Here is a 26,348-nt window from a genome sequence, read left to right as displayed (position 1 = left end):
ACTCCACATCTACATTCCTCGTTCATTTTAAATAAAAGTAAATACATATGCAGATATTTTAAATCAGACCATTAAAAGGCTCTTTTATATAGGCTCACAATATATTTACTGTTTTTGTTTGTGAATTTGTACTAAATTATTTTCCCTAGGGGCTGTGACAATTAGTGGCATATCTTAAAATAAATTTGTATGACTTTAGTCACTTTCATTTGCATTAACTGCTCTTTTTTTTTTTGTTTGAAACCTTGTGACTTTGGTTTTGTGTAATCTTTTTTTTTTAATTGAAGTTGGGTTGATTTATAATGTTGTATTAATTTCTGCTGTACAGCAAAGGGATAAATGGAAAAGAATACAAAAAAGAACGTTTGGGGCTTCCCTGGTGGCGCAGTGGTTGAGAGTCCGCCTGCCGATGCAGGGGACGCGGGTTCGTGCCCCGGTCCGGGAGGGTCCCACATGCCGCGGAGCGGCTGGGCCCGTGAGCCATGGCCGCTGAGCCTGTGCGTCCGGAGCCTGTGCTCCGCAACAGGAGAGGCCACAACAGTGAGAGGCCCGCGTACCGCAAAAAAAAAAAAAAAAAAGAACGTTTGTATATGTACAATTAACTGTTCTTGATTAAAATCTCCAGCACAAAAATGTGTTCCTCCCATGGACATTCTGTCAAGGATTTCTTCAGTGACAAAATCAAAGTCTTGGGCTGTTGATTTTGGAAAATCGTGTTCATTCGTACCATTTCCAAGTGATTAAAACTCAAGTGTTCTTTAAAAAAATCGTAGGTCCCTTTTTAAGTACATACAGGTCTTTCAGTCCATACACGTGATAGTCCATTTGGAATGTAGTTAAAACGTCTCCATGAGCTTACTGCGCTGAATGCCTACTCTGTGTAGACATTTCACAGGACGGCCTTAAATGGAATATCCAATTTACACAGGGGTGGAACTAAAACAAGGAAGGAACGTGTAGCAAAAGGCTAAGAACTCAACTCAAAGTAATCACGTGAAACAGAAAAGTTTTCTAATACTGAGGTCCTTCACAGAACCCCAATGAGGGACAGAGGCTGGTCTCAGGAACGAGGAAACTGGAGGCTGGACCCCCGGTCAGGAGTCCCCAATTCTGTGGCTACATTCTCTCTCACTGACACCAGCTTCTTCTACATGCCGGGAAACATAGCTCTCAGATCCTGGTTCTTATCTGGAAACAATTCACCAGAAGCAGGAACACATCTCTACTTTGGAATTATTAGCATTTGGGGCCACCGTTTTGTGGTGCCGGGACGGCCCTGCTCATTGTAGGAGGTTTACCAGCATCCCTGGCCTCCACCCTCTAGATGAGAGGCCAATAGCACCTCCCTCTCCCTGCAGCTGTGACAATCAAAACTGTTTCCAGACTGCCAAATGCCTCCTGGGGCTGACCTAGAGAAATCTGAATTCCTTGTTCAGTTTACCTTCCAAAGTGCTGAGGAAGGGCTCTGATTGGCTCGCTCGTTGCGCAGACCTGGACAAATAAATTATGGCCACCTTGCACTCACAAGGTGACCTTAACAGGCTTGTGATTTAAGAAGAAAGTTTTCAGAAGGAGAGAGTTGTTGCTCCACAACTGCTATATGGCTTCCCCTAAACCCCCTAAGTCGGTTCTGTCCAGTAGAACCTTCTGCCATGATAGCCATGTTTTATTTCTGCACCATTCAATACAGTAGTCCCTAGCCACATGTGGCTATTAATCATTTGAAATGCAGCTACTGCAAATCAAGAAGTACATTATAAAATTTTGTTTCAAGAATTCCCTGGTGGTCCAGTGGTTAGGACTCTGCACTCTCATTACCGAGGGCCTGGGTTTGATCCCTGGTCGGGGAACTAAGATCCCACAAGCCACAAGGCACGGTCAATAAATAAATAAATAAATAAATTTCGTTTCACTCTGATTTATATTTAAGTAGCCACATGTCACTAGTGGTTACCAAACAGGAAAGCACAACTCTATGTATTGAGAAATTTCAGGGTCCTTAAGGAAAGCTGCTGGCACATACTAAGTGCTTAATAAGTAGTTGTTGAACTAATGAATAAATGAATGGACAAGACTGAACACAGGGTCTGGAGTGAAAAGAATTTTTAGGCAAAGTCAGATGACTCCAGCCATAGAGAAAATGGAAAATCAGTGACAAAGAATCAGGAAAATGGAAGTAAACCAAGTGTCCACTGAACTATGACTGGATAAACAAAATATGGTGTACGTATACTATTCAGCCCTAAAAAGAAAGGAACATGCTACAACATGGATTAATCTTGAACACATTATGCTAAGTAAAATAAGCCAGTCACAAAATAATAAATATTATATGATTCTACTCTTATGAGATTCCTAGAATAGTCAAATTCATAAAGACATTATGTAGAAGGGAAGTTGCCGGGGGCTGGGAGGGAGAAAAAAATGTGGTGTTTGTGTTTAACGGGTGCAGACTTTCAGCTGCGGAAGATGAAAAGTTCAGGGGATGGATGATGGTAATGGTTGCACAACAATGTGAATGTAGTTAATGCCACAGAAAGAACTAGTAGATTTTTGTACATTTTACCACAAAAGAAAGAGAAGGATGGAGGATGGATGGATGGATGGATGGATGGATGGATGGATGGATGGACGGACGGACCTACAAAGCTTAATACAGTATGGTGGACTGAAGCATGCCTCATGATTCTTCATGCTGCCTCTGTATTAAAATTATACACCTATGCCCTTTGCCATGTAACTTTGTAGTTTTCTCTAATATGGATGGAGTATATTTCCCTTGCAACACTAATGTCGAGTTTGACCATGCAATCTGCTTTGGCCAATGGAATGTTCCCAGGATGACATGACACAAACAGAGGCTTCCAATGTGCTTTGGTAGTCTGGCTTGCCTTCTCACACTCTGGTGATACACCATGAGAAGAAAATGCCACGACAGCTGCTTGTGAAAGAAGAAAAAGAAAATAAATAGAACAGACCCCAACTCAACCCCATACTCTGGAGCCAAGACCAACCAACTCACAGCCTGACATAAAGCCACTTCACCAACCTGTGACTGAGAGAAAGACATGCTGTTGTTGTAGTCTATGGGGTGTGGGGGCAGTTTGTTACACAGCATGTTTACAGCAAGAGCTACCTGATACAATGGGTTTCAATGGTCATGGCTTTGCCACCAAGAGAATCATCATAGAGTTACTGAGTACTTGCCACAAGGGTGCTTAGGAAGAGTTGGATTCCAGAATTATACGTATATCCGTTCTTTTAAATATCATGCCCTGAACTATAAACTTTTATAAATTAATATTTAGGAGGCCCACCAGGCCTCAGAGCCTTGAAGAAGGTGAGTCCAATCTAGAGTTGTGCTTCATTCCTTAAGGCCCCGTGGCTTATGGTATTAAGAGGTGTTAAACCTGAAGAAAACGAATTCTGGCACCTCTCATAATGCATTATCATCCCAGAAGACCATCTGATTCAAAAAGGATCCAATTTGAAATGCTCCCTGAAGCACTTCAAGCCTCATTCAGCATTCTCCTTTAAACATTTCTCTTTCAGCAGTCCCTGGCAGTCACTCCAAGCTGGCAGCCAACAGACTCTACAATCTGAGACCCCTCTCCCACAGAGGAAATAAAATTCGCATCCAAGTCAAGCACATGTTTTGACGCAAGTCAAAGAAACCAAACCATGAACAATCAGAGGGCTCACAGGAGCCCTGTCATCATCCACAAAGATCAGTGAAGCCAACTTCAAAACACCATCGCTTCCACAACACAGATGCCTCCCTGCATCTTGCTGGGAGGAAGTTTCCCGGTTTCTTCCTGATGTGCTTCTCTGGGCTCTCAAGAGCTCCACGTCCTACCCCAGCCTCCCTTCAGCTCTGCACCAAGTGAGCAAAGGAGGAGGAACGGTTTGGATTATTTTTCTTCCCAAGGGGCAAACGTCTTAGCCTGCTAGGCCTCAAGCCCACCCTTGGGCACATTCAATAATCATGCTGATGGACTTCCGTGATGGCGCAGTGGTGAGGAATCCGCCTGCCAAGGCAGGGGACACGGGTTCAAGACCTGGTCTGGGAAGATCCCACATGCCGCAGAGCAACTAAACCTGTGCGCCACAACTACTGAGCCTGCACTCTAGAGCCCGCAAGCCACAACTACTGAAGCCCGCGCGCCTAGAGCCCGTGCTCCACAACGAGAAGCCACCGCAGTGAGAAGCCCGCGCCCCGCAACGAAGAGTAGCCCCCGCTCACAACTAGAGAAAGCCCATGCACAGCAACAAAGACCCAACACAGCCAAATAATAAATTAATTAATTTTAAAAATAAATAAATAATCATGCTGCACTGAGCAAGAAGGAGCAGAAGAAAAATCCAAGGGCGAATGGAAAAAGATTCTATCCAGGGAATGAGAGGAACAGCACCTGGGAAAAGACTGATTTCTAGGGCATGAGAGAGAAGGTATTAAATCAAGGTTTTCTCAAGCACACCCCTCCATCCGTGCAGGCTTCTAGCCGGTCCCCAATTCTGCCACATCACATAGCAAAGCAGTACCCATTTCTCATTTGGAAAACTGACAGAGACATAAGATAGCAGGTAAGAGAAAAACACACTAGCAGCAGTGAAAAAAGTAGAAAGGAGAAAACCATTAAAAGAGGGATTTGTGACAGAAAGTCATTGTTTTACATTGAAAATGTTAACTAATGTAAAAAGGAGCATAGCCTATAAATACTTTAGAAAGATGTTCATCAAAAGATGAAACTTTGCTGGCAATTCTATTTTTATTTTTTGGGGGTTTTTAGTTTTGGGGAGGGTTGCTGTCAATTTTAAACATTTCCTGATGCAGTAACATTCCATTGCCCTAAGTGTATTGTCATATGCATATGTTTCTTCTTTTATTTAAATTGTAAATGAACTAAAGATGTTTCTTTTAACTTAGCTTCTATTATGTAACCTCCTGGGCAGTCAGCACCATCTGACCTTCACTTGGCTGGAACCATTTCATTCCCTAATTTTTATTTGAAGTTTCTATCCAGCCTATAATCTCGTGTATTCCTGCTAAAATCATGATGATACCTCTGAAGCCTGCTAATGATAAGGATGATGAAGAGGGGGAGAAAGGAAAAAAAAAAAAAAAAAAAAAGCAAGAAAAGTGACCCTATATTCAACTATTAACAGTCAACATTTATTAAGCACATATATGCATTTACTCAGACCTCAGAACAACATAAAAATACGCTAATATAATTCTAATTTTACATATGGGAAAATATACTCAAAAATGCTTAGGCATCTTACGGAGGTCATACACCTGGTAGAGTGGTGCTTGGATTAAAGCCAGGGCCAATTAATTCAAGTCCTGATCTCTGAAGGACTTCCCTAGTGCACTGCCCAACAGGTGGGTGACAGACACAGCTTTCTGAAGACAAAAGGTAAGGGGGCTTGTTCTCTTCCAGGAGACATTAGTTGACTCATCTCAGCCCCCTCTCTTCACAGTGATCAAAATTTAATGAGATAAAGTTTTCCTGAAACCTCTAATCTGGTATGTTCTCTCTCTCTCTTTTTTTTTCTTCCCAACTTCAGCACCTTTACGAAGGAAGTACCAAAGAGTTCCTCTGGGTTGCACAGGATTTGATAAGAAACCTCCATTTAAAGTTCTGACTATTGCAGCCCCCATGAAATTCTGATACAAGTTTGGCCAAATCATGCTTTAAGGGGTCTGTTTACACATAGCAAGCAGGACAACTGAGAGTATCTGGATAAAACTATAAACTCCTGAAACATGTAGCATGGCACTGTGTATCAGTTCACAAGCACATACATCTATGTATAGCAGGGTAGCTAAGATCTTGAGACCTGGGTTTGAAAGTCACCTCCTTACTTACTTTTTGGACTTTGTGCTAATTAACTGTTCTAAATCTTAGTTTCATTATTCATAAAATAGGGATAATAATTATAATACCTTGTGAGGATTAATAGAAGTTATATACCTAAATTACTTAGCATGGAATCTGGCACAGAGAAAGCACTCCAATCAATATTAGTATTTACTATTATGTATTAATTTGGCTCAAATCAGATTTTCTTCTTGAAATCCCTTAGTAACTTTTCATTTTGGGAACAATTCATATAATCAGGGGAAATTATAAACAATTAATATCAAGAATTCAATTAAAGCATTATATACAACTTATAAATACTGATGCCATACAATATATTTTGTATTAATATCATCTAAAATTCATTTTTATAATATAAACCAAATATTATTTAAATTAATGTTTATTGTTATCTGTTTTGAAGTAGGATAAAGAACATAAAAAAGGAAAGACAGAGAAAAACAAGAATTTTCTTTACATATTTGTTCACTTTTCAAAGTCTAATTTAACCCTAATAAAGTGAAAAGGTAGAATTCAAGTATGGCTTTAATGGGGAAAACTAGATATTTTGCTCCTTGAGAACATGGATGTGGCATTCATTTTAGCTTTTAATCACCGAGCACAGTTCCCAGGACAGAGTAAGTCCTCAAATATTTGTTGAAAGCATGGAGAGTAGGATGGATGGATGAATGGATGGGTAGATGGGTAGATGGTGGGTGGATAAATTAACCAATCTTATATTATCAGACTGTATTTGTTATCTATTGTTGTGTAACAAATTACCCCAAACATGTTAGCTTCAAACAAGAAACCTTTATTATCTCACCGTTTCTGTGGGTCAGGATGGCTTAGCTGGGTGTTCTGCGTCAGGATCTCTCACACCCTTGTAGTCAAAGCATTAGTGGAACTGCAGTCATCTGCAGCTTGACTAGGTCTGGAGATACTCTTCCAAGAGCACTCATATGGCTGTTTCCATGTTCCTCACCACATGGGCCTCTCCATAGGGCTGCTCACAACATGGATTTCCCCAGAGTGAGGGATCCAAGAGACAGGAAAAGAGAAAGAATGTTCAGGAAAGAAAGCAGACTTTTATAAAGACATACCATCACTTCTGCTAGTGGTCACACAGACCAGTCCTGCACAAGGGTGTGAATACCAGGAATCACTGGGGGACATTTAGAGGCTATAAAGTTTGAGATCATCAAATCTTCTAAATCCTGGAGCCAAGCTCAGACATTGACAAATTAACACAGCATCAGAGGCAGATTTTTTTTTTTTTTTTTGCGGTACGCGGGCCTCTCACTGTTGTGGCCTCTCCCGCTCACTGTTGTGGCCTCTCCCGTTGCAGAACACAGGCTCCGGACGCGCAGGCTCAGCTGCCATGGCTCACGGGCCCAGCCGCTCTGCGGCATGTGGGATCTTCCCGGACCGGGGCACGAACCCGTGTCCCCTGCATCAGCAGGCACACTCTCAACCACTGCGCCACCAGGGAAGCCCGAGGCAGAATTATTTTTGCACAGTTTCAAAAGCTTATACAATCATTCACGTTGTGTTGCAAAGATAAAAAAAGGAAATATCTATAAAGAAGAAAAAGTAACTATCTATGGTAAATGTCAACTTTGATTTTCTTCCTGATCCAAAAATGACTGAAATACTCCTGCTGTCTAACCTCTAACTCATGGCAATAGTGGTTTTCACTCTAAAAATTCAGAACTTAACTCAGCAAATACATCAGTGCCAAGAAGGCAAATTGCCAAAATCACATCCCACTCTTTCTGGAGCACAGGTTAGATCTAAATGAAAAACAGTTTAGACCACAAAATAGGCTGGTGTTTCTAGCCCTTGTATAAACACATTACATTTTATGTAAGGCATAAAATAGAAGGAAACACTTTTCTAGAATGCCTTATTACCCAAGTCTGAATTGGAAGATGGCTTGTACATCACCAAAAGCTTTGCACCAGTTTCCCTCTTATTTCTTTGTCTGGAATCAAATGTCACTCAGACTTGAACTAAAATTAAGTCATAACTGACAGATGTTGACCCTTGTTTTTGAGCTCTTCTGTGACTGGATCAAGCCCCCGAGTATCCTTATATGGCACATTCTTCCTCTTTTTAAATGTTTCCAGAGGATGGTGGCAGTGGCCAGCATATATTAATACAAAGTACTTTAAATCTTTTTTTTTTTTTTAATATGGAATTAAGGAGAAACAAATGCCAGGCTGCACTCAGTTGCCGCTGAATGATGGAGAGGGTCCCTCTCCCAAAGGGCAGTTTCCCATCCTGGTACCTTCAGAATTGCCCTTTGAAAATGTTTCATCAAAGTTCTACTCCAAGTGCTGAAAAAGCCAGAAGCATTTGGTAACCTCAGTTGTGTTTTCTTTCTGTGAGTTATCACCCCTTGCTGCCCCTCCCTAGCCAGCCTGTGACACTAGATGATATTATAAAAGCTTTTGAGTCGTAAGATATTCACAAGTAAAGCAAATCATCGTCAACACCTTCAAATGATGGAAATTATTGTACGTGACTATTTTTTAAACAAAGTGAGGTGGGAGTGTTAAAATACAGGCCATGCAAAATTTATTTATAAGACTTTTCTCAGGTTTCTCAGAGAGAGAAAGACAAATATCATATGATGTCAATTATATGTGGACTTGAAAAAAAAATGATACAAATGAACTTATTTACAAAACAGAAACAGACTCACAGACATAGAAAACAAACTTATGGTAACCCAAGGAGAAAGGGGGTGGGACTATAAATGGGGAGTTTGGGATTAACAGATACACACCACTATATATAAAATAGATAAACAACAAGATCCTACTGTATAGCACAGGGAACTATATTCAATATCTTGTAATAACGCATAATGGAAAGAATCTGAAAAAGTTATACACATACTATTATATTGTATTGTATTGTATTGTATTATATGTATAACTGAATCACTTTGCTGTACACCTGAAACACCACATTGTAAATCAATTATATGCTTCAATTAAAAAAAAAAGATATAAAAGTCCTTTCTCACCATTGAGTTTATTGATGGTAAAACATTTCTGATCATGTTCTAGAGTTAATTACTCTTGCATTTGATTCTGTTCGTCTTTTGAACCAAACTCAGTTACATATAACAGTCAATCAAAACGCACTTACCTTAAAGGACAGGTAAACCAAGAAAAGCATTAGAAGTCGTGATACTAAATTAGTAGAAGCTTTATTACCTGCCCTAATTCAAATTACACACTTTCACACTTGCTTTGTTCAAAAGCAACAACAGGCAGAAGGCATCTTCAAAGAACACCTTCATTCTCAGCAGCATCTCTTACAGGTATTTTCAAGCAGAAATCGTCAGAATATTTCAAGTTAATAAGAAAAGGAAACCACTCCAGAAGGCAATCATTCAAATTTTAATTTCAGGAAACCAAAATGTCAATTAAAGCACTTAACCCTGGGCTTTTTTAGTTATGCTCAATATCTATTTATAAAAGATGGTGGTGTTACGGGGTCTCCTTCCATTTAATTTGTACTTTAAGCAACTCAGTGTTGGAAAGGAGACCAGAGGTCATCATAGAATCTAACCCTGGGGTCTCCTTCCCCACCCAATGGCATGCCTGTAAGGGTGTCAACATCACTGCCAGTGTCATTGTCACCTTCAACCCGTGGGCAACTCCACTTGACTTTATCCTGAGAGCACACTTAGGTACAGGTTCCAGGGTAGCTTTTCCAAAACCAGATCACGTCACTGCTCACTACAACATCCACCTTACAATATCCTCACAATAAAATCCAAGTTCACCTCCACGGTCTACAAAGCTCTACATGAAATGGCCGCTACCTCGTGTTTGAGCCATCGTTCATCTGTATGGCACTAGAGTCACACTGGTCTTTTAGCTCTTCCTCAGGCTCACTAAGTTCTTTTCTGTCTCAGGGCCTTTGTTGGCGCTGCTCCCTCTGCCCCCAGATCATCAAGAGGCCAACTCCTCAGAATCCAGGTCCTGTCTCAAATATCAACTTCTCAGAGAAGCCATCCCCGACCAGCCAATCTAATATTGCTTCTCCCATTATCTCTTATCATTAGCTGTTATTTTTGTCTACATTTATTCATTAACCTGCCTATTACCTGTCATATGGGTACACGTAAAGCCGCAAGTTGTCTAATAAGAGAAGCTGATAAAAAACTAAGGCTGATGTTGTATATAAAACTCACTAGGTGCCAGGCAGAGTTCTATGTACCTGAGTTCTCTCAACAACCAGATAAGGCAGCTAATACGTTTATCCTCGTCTCACAAATGGGAACACCAAGCACACAGAGGTTAAATGACTTGTCCAGGACACACCGCTACTCAGTAGTAAAGCTAGGATTCAAATCCAGAAGCGTGTGGCTCTAGAATCCATACTCTTAACCACCACATCCTGTGCCTCCCCATCAGAGCAGAGATCTCTGTTCTGCTTACTGCTGGATGCTGGGAAGAAAGGGTTAAATGAAGGGATCTAACGCATATCCTACCCCAGGTCAATTTCCTCCCCCATCACCCCAGATACTACCAACCTCCACCGGTGGGCTCAGCTTCTTCACTGCCAGGTGTAATCTGAAATCATATGACATGGGTAACTCAGCTCTACATTTCTTCAATCACAGGGCAACAATTTTAAGGATACAGGAAGCATCTCTTCCTTCATCCAGAGAGACTAAATATCCACTTTACTCACTCACTTTTTTTTAATTCCAGAAAAAGGAGTCAAGTTAGAGAGAACACCCAGCTTTTTGTTTTGTTTTTTCTGTTTGTTTGTTTGTTTTGTTTTCTGCCACAGCCAATACATAGAGATCTCAACATCTCTGGAACAATACATAAGAATTGAACATTAAAAGCCCAGTCCAATTTTTTTTTTTTTAACAGTAATTTATCAAACAAGGCACAACCTCAGCCTACAAGCCCTTGCTACTCCTCCAGCTTCTATGTGGACCATAATATTTCTATCTTCAAGAGATCACATTCCCAAGCCTGGGAAGTAGCCTGCTGCTTAATCAAATTACCATCCAACAAAAACCTTCGTAGCGGTTACGTTCGGTTTCCTTCAGGAGCAGTTGGCTGAAAGCTCACTGGGATGGTGGTTTCAGCTATTCTTCCTCTTCAGGGTTGTGCTATTTTTCCTCAAAGCAACGTAGCCCAGCAACCCCAGAAAACCTCGATTAGCTTCTTTGGGGATGTGCTTGTAAAACTCTTAACTGTTTTCACTTCAGGGAATTGAACGGCAGCATCTCTGTTTTACTACAGCCGTAAAATACCCAGAGAATGATGAGCAAAAATTGATGCCTCTTCTGGAATCTTCTTTCTCTCTCCCTGTTCCTCATTTTGTTTGCAGAACGCAGGCCAGCAGTAGGACCTGGGACCTATACCTCATCTCTCTAAAGAAGAGCTGCATTGATACACTTGATGATGTGGGGCCCAAAGGAACTCATTAAGAGTGAATACCATATGTGATAACAGGACATGCCAATTACTCCAAGGTCTGTGGCAGCATCGCTCAGACGGTTCTAGCACCAGGCTATGTGACCAAGGATACAAAGTGAGTCTCCTTATAAACTATGAGCTCAGCAATATTGCAGGATTCAGCTGCACCCACCCCTGGGTTTAGAGAGTCATCTTGAAAATATGTGCTGATGACTCAAGAAGAACTGGCCTGCAAACTGGGTCAGTACAACGGATCACCATTCCTGACAGAGCTGCTGAGCCCTTGGCCCTGGGTGAGAGCACCCCTGAGCAACTGCCAGGGCTAGAGGCAGGTTAGAAGACTGAGGATGGGGCGTCCGAGTGCAGGGTCAGATCCTGAGCTTATCTTAAATTTTAATATTTTGTCTTTCATAAATTTTTTCATTAATTCCGATTTTTGAACTATTACATTCACTATTATTTACCTTGGTTATTGAGGTTTTGGCACCCCTTAAATTTTACAGCCAAGGTGAGTGCCTCATCCAAGTCCCTGCCCTGGCAGCCCATCTCTGTGGAGTAACTGTTTACATCTTAAGTAAGTTTCACGTGCCAGTTCACTTACTCATCTCTGTTATGTCATTTGATTTAATCCTCGTAACAACCCTAAGAGGTAGGTACTGTTATTATCTCCATTTTACTCAAAACAGGTTACGTAACTTGCCCAAAGATGCAGGGAGTCCAAGGGCTTCACTCCCAAAGCAGCCGGTGGGAAATTTGTAGCTATACTGGTACCCCTTGACAGGCAAGCTTAAAACCCCTTCCTTAATTGCACTGTCTATCTTCACTTAAAAGAAAGGACAACCGAGGAATACAACATACTTCTCAACATATCAGCCCAAAAAAGCTTGAAAGAAGACTATTGGACTATAACAAACGAAATACAAGCAATGTAAGACTTCTCCTTAAAAGAATATTTAGACAGGGCTTCACTGGTGGCACAGTGATTGAGAGTCCGCCTGACGATGCAGGGGACGCGGGTTCGTGCCCCCGTCCGGGAAGATCCCACAGGCCGCGGAGCGGCTGGGCCCGTGAGCCATGGCTGCTGAGCCTGTGCATCCGGAGCCTGTGCTCCGCAACGAGAGAGGCCACAACAGTGAGAGGCCCGCGTACGGCAAAAAAAAAAAGAATATTTAGACAAACAAGCTTCTCAGGTTCCAAGTGATGTTTCAAATATGATTAATGAACCACAAGAGAAAACAATCTCAGTTCCCCAATAAGAGCCAAAGCCAAACTTTCCACAACCTTGGTAAGGCATGCACAAGCCTTAGAAAACGAGATTAAGTGCATCGAGGGTGAAAGGAACAGGGATGTGTGCATTTGCACCTGGGGAACATCAAAGCAAGAGCTAATTTTAGGACTGGCTGGCCTGTTCAAATCCCTTTACCTTAATTACATACTTCTAGTAGAGCAGAGAGGTTGGCCCTGATTCAGATGCAAGAGACAAATCCAGGTGCACACCCGAACTCATCCATGGATAAAATTCGTATAGGTTGTAAATGTATTTATAGAACCTATTTCTTCAACTGAACCTAAGGATCTCTGCAAATATTAACTCTTCTTCTAAGATAAGCCAATCTTTCTTTAAAGTTAATATGGGTAAAATCTGGGACACATCAAAAAAAATCATGTCATATTATCATGAATAACACACGTTTCATTTCATGTACCAATTTTCATAACTTGAGAATAACTCTGCCAACACAACTACGTTTTGGTGGGAGAAGGTGCTAAGATTGATCAGCTGTGTCTGCCATGGGCTTGAGGAAACAAGACCTAACCTATTTGCTACCCCAATCCTAAACCCTTGCCCTTGAGTTGGTTATCCAAAAGCCAATGAAGGATAGGGAATCTATCAACTAGGGTAGAACTCTGCAGCATTTAATACAATACATCCTTCTTGACTTATGGTTCTAAATTGAGTCATGGTGTAGGTTAAAAATGGACAATAATTTTGTTTTAGTTTTCCATTTCCAGTTCTCCTGGATTTTCTGCAACACCACTAGCCTTTTCACCTGAACTCACAGATGCAAAAAACTTGAGCCAAATTGGGTCTATCCCAAATCACTGTCTGAAATCAGAGCCCTATTGTTCTGGGACAATATGACATTTCCTCCAAAAAGGTGGTTAGTAAATAAACAATCCAATACTGGAAATGAAGTTTATTTTAGACTCTCAAAGTACCAGGGGGAAAAAGGCAAGGGATTCATCCTTTACACAGTCTATTAGTCTTGTACTCACTTCTATAACCTTCAATCTCATCGAACTTTTCGGAATGGCAAATGTAAAGAATTTTCAGTGAGACCAAGACAGGTAGATAGGCATTTCCAACTTTTCCCAATTGTTTACCACGTACATTTCCAACAAGGAAGAGCCTGGATACCAACTAGCTCCAACTAGCCACTGACAATATCCCTGCATATGACCAAAATGATCAGGCTACCAAATAGGCCACTGTGATCACTTTGGCCCTTCTTAGAAGAGACTGAATTCATGAACAAGGTCTCAGCTTAAATGCTATTTCCTGCAAGTCCTTGACCTGCCACCCCCTACTCAGATGATGTTAAGAACAACCTCTCACATGTTCCTAAAACACTGCAAACTCCATCCAATACTCAGGATGCTTCTAGTTACATGCTCAGGGCCAGAGGATGGCTACTAATTTATCACAGAACTCGAGAGGCTAACAGTCTTACAAAAGGCTCACATACATGTTCAATAAATGAGGAAACGGGGTTGCCATCAGTACCAAAAGTGGATTGCAAGGGCTACTACAAAAAACTGGACTCAGGTAGAACGTCAAGTTGCTCCAAAGCAAAACAAAGGTAAAATCTCCCCTCCTCTCCGTAGCACAACATTAATCTGCGAATAAAATGGTTTTATAGGGCTTCCCTAGTGGCGCAGGGGTTGAGAGTCCGCCTACCGATGCAGGGGACAAGGGTTCGTGCCCCGGTCCGGGAGGATCCCACATGCCGCGGAGCGGCTGGGCCCGTGAGCCATGGCCGCTAAGCCTGCGCGTCCAGAGCCTGTGCTCCGCAACGGGAGAGGCCACAACAGTGAGAGGACCGCATACCACAAAAAAAAAAAACAACAAAAAAAAATGGTTTTATATTTTGAAAAATATATAATGGCATTATATTTGTATATTTAAAAGGGGGAGGGAGATACAAACATGCAGATTGGCCATCACAATTCCATTAAGAATTCCCTTCCCAGTATAAACAGAATTTTTTTTAAATAAATATTAGTTTCAAGAATCCATGAATGCAAAACCACATCTTTCCGTTAATATCTAGCACATTGCCTTTGAAGGCATCCAGTTATTGAATGATTGAGGGAGCAAGTGAATTAAAGGATAATGATGACTAATAATAAAAACATCAAAAAAACGCAATATTAATGACAATGTACTGAGGACTTCCTGGGTGCCAGGTACTTTATATGCATTAACTCATTCAAACCTCCCACCAATTTATAAACTGTACCTATGGTACTTACCTTCTGGGGCTAGTAACATCATTATTCCCATTTTACAAATCTGGAAAACTAAGACACAGTGAGGTTAAGTAATCTGGCAAAGTTACCAGAAAGTAGCTGCTCCCAACTAATGTTTCTGTCCACTCTAGGAGTGCTGAGTGATGGAATGAGTGAGGGTGTGAGTGAATAATGAGAGGATAATTGAGAGGAAGAGGGGGAAATGGAGGGGCAGATAAATGATTTATTTAAAACGCTGGCCACCGAACACTTCAATTTGTTTTTTTAAAAAACATAATATTTATCTAAAAAGAAAATGTACTTAGAGAAAAGCACTCAAATTTGGAATCAGGCTATCTAAATCTTGTTGTCAGTTCCAGTTATCTTATTTTATTTTTTTGGTCACACCACTCAGCTTGTGGGATCTTAGTTCCCCAACCAGGGACTGACCCTGCACCCTCGGCAGTGAGAGCGTGGAGTCCTCCCCACTGGACTGCCAGGGAATTCCCATCGGTTCCAGTTCTTTTAATCCCAATTATGTGAGCAAATTTTAAAGGACAGAAAAGCCCAGAGCTGCCATGCTCGCCAGTTGTTTTAAAGTCACTTCACAGGGGCTTCCCTGGTGGTGCAGTGGTTGAGAGTCCGCCTGCCGATGCAGGGGACGCGGGTTCGTGCCCCGGTCTGGGAAGATCCCACACGCCGCGGAGCGGCTGGGCCCGTGAGCCATAGCCGCTGAGCCTGCGCGTCCGGAGCCTGTGCTCCGCAACGGGGGAGGCCACAACAGTGAGAGGCCCGCGTACCGCAAAAAAAACAAAAAACAAATAAAGTCACTTCACAGAGACCTCAGAGAACCACACTGTACTTCGCATTATTTGGATAAAAGAACTTCATTTAATTTCACAGCTTCACAGGGGAACACAAGTAAGCAATGGTCCATAAATCAGGAACTATTGAAGTAGAAAGCAAGATGAGAGAAATAAACAGTAAGTCCACATAATAGAGAAAAGAAAAGCAAATATTTATGTCAGAAAGCAAACAAGTTCTCCTTTATGAGGTAGCCTGGATCTTTCCTCTCCTCTAAGAATCCCTATGCATTAAAATATCCACGTTCCTTGCTGTTAAAAAAAAATTGTTTTTTAATTTTTATAGGCTAGACTGTGCCCTCCCAGGGCTATCATAAGAGCTTTTGAGAGCTTTTAGTCCCAAGGTCTCTTAGTCACAGAGGGCTTCAAATTCAGCCTTCCAGCACTGTCTCATAGTGAGCTTAGATATACGTGACTATAAGGTACTGATTGGAATGAAATTATACCACTATCACTACAACTTTACACAGAAGCCCCATTACCAGACCACACATCCTCCGAGACATCAGTAATTAATATCTTTTATGAAACCATAATCATCTAATAATGGCAGTCACTCCACATGGCTATTTTGTATGCAGTAAGAGCACTGATTTATTAGGCATAAATATTTAAAATACACCATCATTTTTATAGCTGTGTTTGGCATGTATTCCCTTTATGAACGCATGGTGGAAAGTACCCAAGTGTCTCTCCACCTCTGCCCAGGACTTGGAATGAAGTGTGTTGCTGGTGAGGAGAAAGGTTAACAGAACAAGGATCTGCCTTTATTCTGGAAGCTGCACCTTGCATAGGAAAATCTAGCACAAGACAAGGAGCACACACAGCCTGCCCAAGTTTAGCCCCAGAGATAAGGAAAGGGTGGGAATGGAACCTCAAGCCAATCTCAGGCTGAAGAGGTCATGGAAACCCTCTCCCTAAGTCAAGAGCTCTTCGCAGAGCCACTAGGAAAGGGCCAGATGCCCAGGGGCCTGGGCCAAGAGGCGCAGGCACTTGTCTTCAGACTAAACCCAGCTGCAGCCAAAACGGCACTGCAAGGAAAATATCCCTCTACTATTTTAAGTCCCATAATTAAGATGTCCACTCCTACAAGGTCAGAAGGTGCTGCACTGCAGTGCTGTTTAAAGAACTTGAGCTCTGAAGGCAGCTAGAGGCCCCCACTTACAAGACCTGGGCAAGCAAGTGCTGAGCTTCATGTAAATACATATAGGCCATCTTTTGAGCTCTTAGTATATACAACATCTCCTATAATATTTACAAGAAGTCTGTAAGGGGGCTATGACGATCCCGATTTTACAGATGATCACCCTGAAGCTCAAAGAGGATAAGCAGTTTGTCCACACAGTCAGATAACTGACAAGAAGGAGAAACCAGGATGAGAACCAGAAGACAGTGTAACTCCAAAGATCTACTCCTGATGGCTGCATTCTACCAAATCCGCAAAATGCAAACTGGGGACCATAAGGTTCATTACCTGCTGCAGCAACACTGTCCAACAGCACTTACAGGGATGACCAAAATGTTCGACAGCTGAGTTATCCAATTACAGGAACCACCAGCCACAATGGATACTGAGCTCTTGAAATGAGGCTAGTGTAACTCTGGCATTAAACGTATGATGTTGTTTAATTGCTATTCATTTAATTGTAATTATTTAAATGTAAATAGTATAAACATAGGACAGGGTAAGCTCTAGAGCACGTGGATGATCCGTGGCCTGGTCAGCACTAATAAGTAAACTTTCAGGCCAATGCTCCTTCCTCAGTAGCACACATCAGGACACCTGTGTACAAACTAGTTCTCTGACCTACACCCTACAATTAACCAGTGTGAAACTTAGCTACTAATTAGAAATTCTTTGCTAAGTTACAAGGATCCCCACATGTTATCCTTTAATTCTTCATACACCCAGGTACTCTATTCTTACAGTCCATGAAAATGTGGCTCAGAGAGGCTAAGTAATTTGCCCAGGGCAACACAGCTACTAAGTGGCAGAAGTCAGAATTCAAAACACTTACCTCTGACTCCAGCTTATTTAAAGCTGGATTTTAACTGTCACCACCATTTACTTCTGTCAAATGAGGATGATGCCTTTCCTGATTACCTCATAGTGTTACAAGGCTAAAATGAGAGTGGGGATCTGAAAATGCACTGAAAATATAAGACAGGTGTAAGTTATTATCCGAATACTTTTTTTAAAATTTGAAAAACAAAAATCTTCCCAATTTTTTGGAGCTTATTAGTGGGGACTTACGACATTCCAATCAAAAAATATTTCCATTACGCCAGTAGGTAATGGAAATATTCGGGAGCCTCTCCAAGTCACTTAAATGTCCACTTGTCCTGAAATTCAAGGTACTAGTTTGTCTGTGAGATCCAATGTTTTTCAGCCTATGGTTCCCAGAAGCCAGGGAGGCCAGCGATTTTCAAGTTGAAGGTTAAACCAGGCAAAATTCTGCTCTTGACAATGTTAAAAACTGTCCCTCGTAAAGGAGGAATCCACACAGCACCCCTAAGTCCACTGGGAGATGGTAAGGGTAGATGTTTCCCTTCACCCACACCCCTCCATCTGGGCCATCTTCCAGAGCAAAGCAAGATTTCTACCACCAATGGGGAAACATGCAACTTCCAAGACTCCACCACAAATGAGGGCAAATCCAGAGCTAACACACTGCAGCAAAAACAAACACAATGAGATACAGTGAAAGGGAGTCTAACTTCGAGATGCCAAAATCAGACCAGACTGTGTATTTTATTTTCGTTGTAATTAGCAGCCACTGTTCATTTCAAGCATTAAGACGAGCCCAGCTGTTGCATTTCGAAGAGTGTGAGTAGTCCAAGAGCAAAAATATAGGATAGGTTCTATAATTATAATTAGCATGAAGTCTTTTTTTAAAATCACCACCACTAATGTGAAATATTTTTCCTCATACTCTTCTATCCTATTTTTTATCTTCCCCCAGACTTGTTAATTAATAATAGTAATGCGCCATGATACCCTTAAGACAGTTGGTGGCGTTTTTTAAAAATGCATTTTTCTCATTTGACCCTTACTGAGCTGCGAGATACACATGGTAGTGATGAGTCTCTCCATGTGACCACTGACATAACCAAAGCTCAGAAAGATGTAGCCATTTGCCTACAATCCCCAAGTTAAAAAGTGGCAGAACTGAGCCTAGAACCCAAGTTTGCTCACTTTCACTCCAGTATCACAAAATTATATACCTAAAATGTTCCCTTTGCAGATACTATTCACAGCACTGTAACTGTTTCTGTATAACCAATAAGTCTTCGAAAATCACAGTTTTAAGAAGATTAACATAAAAATAATGTAAAACATGGATTAAAACAGGTAGAGACTAAAGACAGTAAGACTATTTGACCCTATTCTAGGCTCAGTGGTTTTCAATTTCAGCTGCACACTAGACTCACCCGAGAAACATTTTTGAAAAACTCTCTTTACCTGTATCCCGTTCCCAGAAGTTCTGACTTAACTGATGAAGCCTGGGATATCGTTTTTTGTTTGTTTGTTTGGCCATGCCACGCAGCATGTGGGATCTTAGTTCTCTCCACCAGGGATCAAACCTACGCCCCCTACAGCAGAAGCGCAGAGTCTTGACCACTGGACCACCAGGGAAGTCACTCAGTGGTTTTTTTTTTTTTTTAATATCTTCCCACATGAATCTAATATAATACTTCAGCTGAAAACCATTGCTATGGGTCAGAGCTTGGTACCCAAAGGACATGGGCAAGGATGGTAGGTGAAATGATTTTGTCATACCAGGAAAAAGATAAAAAATTTAAAAAAAATTTTTAATGTTAACAGTTGTGTGTTCATTTTAATGAATATTTAGGAAACATTAGTAGTCGTATAAAACCAATGATTTTACAGACTTTTACAGACTATCATTTGAAAAGTTTCTGACCGAAAGAAAAATATAAGTAAAAAACTGTACAGGTGGTAGACAGATATGAAGAAATTATGAAGGTGGTTCAAGTATGACTGAAGTCTAGATCTTCAATGATAAAAGCTGGGGAAGGGGCTTCCCTGATGGCGCAGTGGTTGAGGGTCCGCCTGCCGGTGCAGGGGGCACGGGTTTGTGCCCCGGTCTGGGAATATCCCATATGCTGCGGAGCGGCTGGGCCCGTTAGCCATGGCCGCTGAGCCTTTGCATCCGGAGCCTGTGCTCCGCAACGCGAGAGGCCACAACAGTGAGAGGCCCGCGTACCGCAAAAAAAAAAAAAAAAAAAAAAAAAGCTGGGGAAGAGGGGTCTTAGAGAGAAAGGAGAGAGGGAAAAGCAGACACAGGAGGAGGAGAGGAAGAACCGGCAGAAGGCAGGGAAGAGGCAGAAGGAGTTAACAAGAGCGAACCATGACATGAGACTTCCCTAACGGTCCAGTGGTTAAGACTTCGCCTTCCAATGCAGGGGGTGCAGGCTCAATCCCTGGTTGGGGAGCTAAGATCCCACATGCCTCGGGGCCAAAAAACCGAAACATAGAACAGAAGCAATGTTGTAACAAATTCAATAAAGACTTTAAAAAAAAAAACAGTGAATCATGACAAAGTGCAGGAAAAGGAAGTCAAGTTCTCAGTTCTCTCTCTTGCTCCAAGTACTATAAACACCTGCTAGGGTTTCAGTAAGCATTCCACCATGGGCAGAAATGGAAAAGCTAAAGATTAAGGAGGTTACTGATGGAAGACCAACATCTAAATCAACTGCTCAGGCTAGTTCCCTTAGAAAGATCTACAAGTCCCTTGAGGAAGATGCCACCTACTATGGCAGCCTGCCAGAGAATGGCCCCCGGGGTAAGGGAGACTCTCCTTACTTAGCTGAAGCTTCTAAAACCATCTGAGCATAGCTGACAAGCCATTCTCAGGCACATGCAAGCTTCAAATTCAGCTCCTGCCATGGTGCTATGTTCCTTTGAGGCAGTCTGCCTCCTCACACAGGGTAAATGATGAACTTGAACTCAGTATAATATAATGTTCCCAAAGTCGACGTGTTATAAACTAAACCACATGCTCAGGGATGACTCTAGAAAAGAATTCCAACCATGAAAACTTACTTATCTTCAGTCATATCTGCCAATGGGCAGGAGAATTCCAATGGCATACAGACACAGAAATAAGTAAGAGTGAATCACATTTTGAGAAAGTTATTTCCTAATTCTCTTTCAATCCTTCAGATTCTGGATCTCAGAAGGCCACAGTTTGGAACTATAGGGTTTTTTTTCCCCACCTTACACTGGTTAATTGCACCCTTTAATGAATGGACAACAGGACTCAGGTTCAGAAGATTGTATTTATGGTAGGTTATATTCATAGCAAATAGTGCAGGTTTCCACTTATGACTACGATATAAAGCTTTCTCCTGGACTTCCCTGGTGGTGCAGTGGTTAAGAATCTGCCTGCCAATGCAGGGGACATGGGTTCAAGCCCTGGTCCAGGAAGATCCCACATACCGCAGAGCAACTAAGCCCATGTGCCACACTACTGAGCCTGTGCTCTAGAACCCACGAGCCACAACTACTGAGCCCGTGCACCACAACTACTGAAGCCCACACGTCTAGAGCCCGTGCTCCGCAACAAGAGAAGCCACCGCAATGAGAAGCCTGTGCACTGCAATGAAGAGTAGCCCCCGCTCGCCGCAACTAGAGAAAACCCACGCGCAGCTACGAAGACCCAACGTAGCCAAAAATAAATAAATAAATAGATTGATTTAAAAAAAAAGCTCGCTCCTAAAATACATCTAATTCTTTAAAAGTGAATCAGTTACAGAAAAACAGGTCAATTGTACAGTAATAGTATGTGAATAGGGGGAAAATCGTGAAGGTGGTTTCCAAGTGACTCATACTTGAGAACTTCTGCTTCAAATATGTGTTTTAGTGTTCTTCAATGGCATTATAAATGTTTCTCTACAGCTTCAGTGTATTTATGAAACGTAGGTGTTGGAAATGCAGAACTAGACATCACTTTTTCTCATTCCCAGGAAAATGAAAAAATAGCTCACATGAGCTCAGTCCTAGCAGACTGTCTCCTTGGCCTGCTTCTGATGCAATGAAATTCAAATATTTACCAACCACTATTACATTTAAGACTTTGCTCTGATCGATCAAATATGTGTTTTGACTTGGACTCTTTTCTTGCTTAGATTCTTCCCTAAATCTCCTGATGATATTGGTTTAAAAAATAAATCCCAGTGGCATGAGAAAGAAGTGTGCAGGATGATGGCATAGACGGGTTTAGGTGCCAGAGAGATGTGGGATTTGATCATGGGCAAGTGAATTGATCTCCCAAAATCTCCAGGAAGTTGTAAGAGGATTAAATGAAATAACACACAGAAGGCGGTTCGCACACTGACATATAAGAGGCACTTAATGAATGTCAGCTCGCTTTCCCTTTCTTGAATAAAACAGCCAGTTCCACGGTTAAGGCAACAGTACCTCACCAATGTCCTGACACTGACATTCAGTCCATAATAATTTAGGACAAGTATTTGCTCTCCTTCCCTAGGTCCTTGAGTGATATCCTTCATTCTCATAATAAAATACATGGATTGAATACAGTTGGTACTGAGCCAAAAACAGTGAAAAGCCTTGTGATCAAAATTAATTGTGTAGGGGATTTCCCTGGTGGCGCAGTGGTTAAGAATCCGCCTGCCGATGCAGGGGACACGGGTTCGTGCCCCGGTCTGGGAAGATCCCACATGCCGCGGAGCAACTAAGCCCGTGCGCCACAACTAGTAAGCCTGTGCTCCTAGAGCCCGTGCTCCGCGACAAAGAGAAGCCACCGCAATGAGAAGCCCGCGCACAGCAACGAAGAGTAGCCCCTGCTTGCCGCAACTAGAGACAGCCCGCACGCAGCAACAAACACCCAACACAACCAAAAATAAATAAATAAATTTATTTTTTAAAAAAATTAATTGTGTAGTAATAGTGTATCTTGTCTGCCTGTACGTAGCACTTTTACTTTAATATTCATTACTTTGCTTTCCCTTCAATACCAGGCCCATCTAACCAAGACCTTCCAATTCCCCTCCCAGCACAGGTTCAACAGCTCTCGGCATCACCTGAGGATCTTGTTCAAATGCAGATTCTCATCTCACAGGCCTGGGAAGGGGACTGAGATTCTGTATTTCATAAGCTCTCAGGAGATGCTGAAGCTGCTAGTCAGTCCATGGGTCACATTGTAAGTAGCAAAACCCTAGACAACACCATCACCTTCCAGATGCAGCACACAGAACAAGGGAAGGAAGGTCCCAGGCCTTATCAGTGTCTCACAAATTCCCTTCTCTTTCCAAGAGTCTGTCTTTTCAGCTTTATTTCCAGATGTTCCAGGTGGGGAGTAAAATGTCAAACGGAACTTCCCATTTAATGGAGAACCAGGACCTCCCTGGTGGCGCAGTGGTTAAGAATCTGCCTGCCAATGCAGGGGACACGAGTTCGAGCCCTGGCCCAGGAAGATCCCACATGCCGCAGAGCAACTAAGCTCATGCACCACAACTACTAAAGCCTGCGCGCCTAGAGCCCGTGCTCCACAGCAAGAGAACCCACCGCAATGAGAAGCCCGTGCGCCGCAACAAAGAAGAGCCCCTGCTCTCTGCAACTAGAGAAAGCCCGCGCACAGCAATGAAGACCCGACACAGCCAAAAATAACTAAATTAATTAGTTATTTTTAAAAATGGAGAACCATTGCACCGGGCCTTAAGTAGTTAGTTATAATGACACAGAACTAATCTGCCTACTTCGCGTGATTTTACTGGCAACCCATCTGATGTCAGTTTCCCCACTGACGCTTCAAACTGACAGCTCTGTGGCCTATTATTCCGCAGGGTGTGGCCCTGCGTTGCTGGAACAAGAGCCGATGTAGCTAGAGGCTGCTGAGTTGCTGTAGGAATCCACAGGCAACTAGAAGAGCCAGCAAGCCCTTACTGAACACCTACTGACCAACAGTAAGTTACATCCAAACAGACTTCACACATTAGTCATTCATTCAACAAACGCTGGTGAAGCACTAACTGTGCCAAACCTGTTCTAGGTTCCGTAGATTGAACCCAGAAATTTGTTCACTACTGTAGCCTTAACATCCTTGGTAGACACTTTTTTTAATCAAATTGAATGAAATTTGATCACAACAAGCCTCTGCGTTAGGCAGTTCAAATACTATCTCATCAGACCGCTTGCTACATCATCTTACATAGTTTTCAAACTCCATAAGGTTAACATTATCTGTAGTTAAGAAATCACAGGGAATTCAGTGGTTAGGACTCTGCGCTTCTACTGCAGGGGGCTCGAGTTCAGTCCCTGGTCAGGGAACTAAGATCCCACGCACACGCGCGCGCGCACACACACACACACACACACACACACACACACACACACCTGTCTTGGGGTGGTTAAGTAAACTTCTCCCAAGTAACACAGCTAATAAATACCAAAGAACAAACTCCCACCTGATTGCAAGATCCATGCTCTTAATCTCTAGTCTGAGCTCCCTCCTCAGAGGAGAGAAGCAATTCCCTTCCCGCCCTCAAGAAGTTTACCACCTCATGAAAAAGAGAGTACAACCCACAGGGGGAGGCAGTTCAACAAACACACACAGAAAATGGTAAACGGTAAGCCAAAGTCAACACTTCCAACACAAAATGCTCTAGAACTCAGGCAACCCAATGCCCTTTTCAAAATACTTTTAACTTGGGAAAGTGTATCAAATCTCTTTCTTCCCATCCATATACTAAGCTCCCAGAGGTAGAGAGACCAGCCCAGTGATGGACCTACACTTAGTGCTGACTAAATATCTCCTGAATGCATCTGTTTCGGTTACCTTTTTTATACCAAACTACCCAAAACGTAGTGGCTTAGAACAAACAACCACCATTTCATTATTTCGCAAGTGGTATCTGCTGGGACTGGGGCGTCCCAGACACTTTTGTACACTCACAAGCAAGAATGGTCCCAGCAAGAATGGCTGAAACAGGCAAGGCTGATTAGAAATGCTTACAGGTTAAGAAGTCAGGTGCTAAATGTGAGGAGCACGGAGTCTTGGACGGGAAGCTCCTCCACCAACGTACATGCTTCAGGGGGCGAGAACACTGTCTTGTTCCTCACTGACCCCCCCGAGGCTCGCGCACTACAGGCCCCAAACAAACACGGAAGGCACCGCGACCCTCTGATGAGTCACCCAGCTTTGGCTTCTCCCTGGTGCAGACAACAAGAAGCACATTTCCATAAACGCGCTGAGATAAGCAGCAGCATAAATAATACATGCAATTGGGTCTTGGGATGGGTTTGATACCCAATGGTGCCTGTCCAGAGGGTTTGGTGATGGCCAATAACTACAATTAGTCATTTGGAGGTAAGTGGCTTGAGGTGTCCCAACATGGGGAAGCCAAGAAATAATAACAGACAGATTTGGTCCCCCTGGAAGCTCAAATTAATTCGAAATTTAAAATATTTTTTAAACAGTATAGCTGATCGAAACAAGAGGACACATTCTTTTCTCCCATTTTCTCTGTAGGGAATGATGGCTTCCTTAAGGGTTTTTTGGAGATAGGGGTCAGATCCAAAGTGTGTCTCCAGGCCCCAAACAATGAATTCAAATCCTACTCCAGCTATAGTCCGGGGAGGAGGGGAAAGGAAGGAACCAGCAAGCACATTCCTAATACACCAACTTAACAACCTCCCATAATCTCTTCCAGCTGAGAGAGCACAGCTCCGCTGGGCCCTTCTATTCCCATCTGTAATTATTCAGGTGCGTTCGTTTCCATAGTACTCAATGTCTACCAAATCCGTGCTGTGGGAACCCTGGGAATAGGTTCTTTGCAACAGAAGTTTGTGCACCAGTTCAAAGGGCTCTTTTTCTGCTTTCTAAAAAATAAACAGGTATGGATCGCAATCCAGGAGCCGCCACTCATGAGCTCGGTAACCTTGGGCAACTACTGAACATCTCTGAGCCTCAGTTTCCTCATCTATAATAAGGGAGCAATTATAACACCCACCTCATAAGGATGTTAGGTGGTTAAAAAAAAAAAATGCTATCATGTCTGTCAAGTGCTTCACCCAGGACATGGCACCCAATAAGCCCTCAATCATTGCTAGCTACTATTATAACTTGGCTTTTTATACTGCACCTAACCCTACATTAGCAGTGAGACACTCCATTCTTTTTAAGTCTCCTAATTCCATCCCATTCAAGTCTAAATGAATTTCAAATATACACCAAAAACTTAAAAAGAGTTACAGGCACAGCTGCCAAGTGGCAAGTAAAAAGCCGTAATTTTCCATCATTGGAATATATTTAGGGATAACTATAAATGAAAAACTAAGAAAAAGAAAAAAAAATCCCCAACTTCAAGTCACCCTCCCAAGTCTGACGGTCTGAAAACCAAAAATGAAGTTAGACTTCCGCTAGCTTTGCTCCTTTCCACTCCCGTCTGTCAAGGCTGGGTGGAGAACTCCCACATTTCCTGTTCTGGGCCCGGGAGCTCTCTGGAGCTCTCTGCCAGGTAAAGCAGGAGACACTGCAGTTTGTGTTGACAGCTGGGACAGTCCGGGGGGAGAGGCTGGGAACTCAGGAAGCTTTCTACCATTCTTTCTGGGGTATTTTCCTATGATATCAGCACCCTGAACTGTGAGAGGGCCCCAGCCA

General features: G+C 42.4%; 1 protein-coding gene and 1 long non-coding RNA gene across 26 annotated transcripts in view; both read right to left on the bottom strand.

Moving 5' to 3' along the window:
• Positions 1 to 26,348, bottom strand: part of MAGI1 (membrane associated guanylate kinase, WW and PDZ domain containing 1) — a 617,182-nt gene that overhangs the window by 550,334 nt on the left and 40,500 nt on the right. The gene's annotated exons all lie outside the window — the stretch shown is intronic.
• LOC125965597 (uncharacterized) lies at positions 7,189 to 19,392 on the bottom strand. The gene is made up of 2 exons (XR_007479669.1): positions 14,452 to 19,392; positions 7,189 to 14,224 (listed from the first exon to the last, which is right to left on the bottom strand). It is a non-coding gene; the product is annotated as an uncharacterized LOC125965597 (long non-coding RNA).

The sequence above is a fragment of the Orcinus orca genome, chromosome 10, assembly GCF_937001465.1.
Source record: "Orcinus orca chromosome 10, mOrcOrc1.1, whole genome shotgun sequence".
In the NCBI taxonomy this organism is placed as follows: Eukaryota; Metazoa; Chordata; class Mammalia; order Artiodactyla; family Delphinidae; genus Orcinus; species Orcinus orca.
This window is presented reverse-complemented; position numbering and strand designations above follow the sequence as displayed.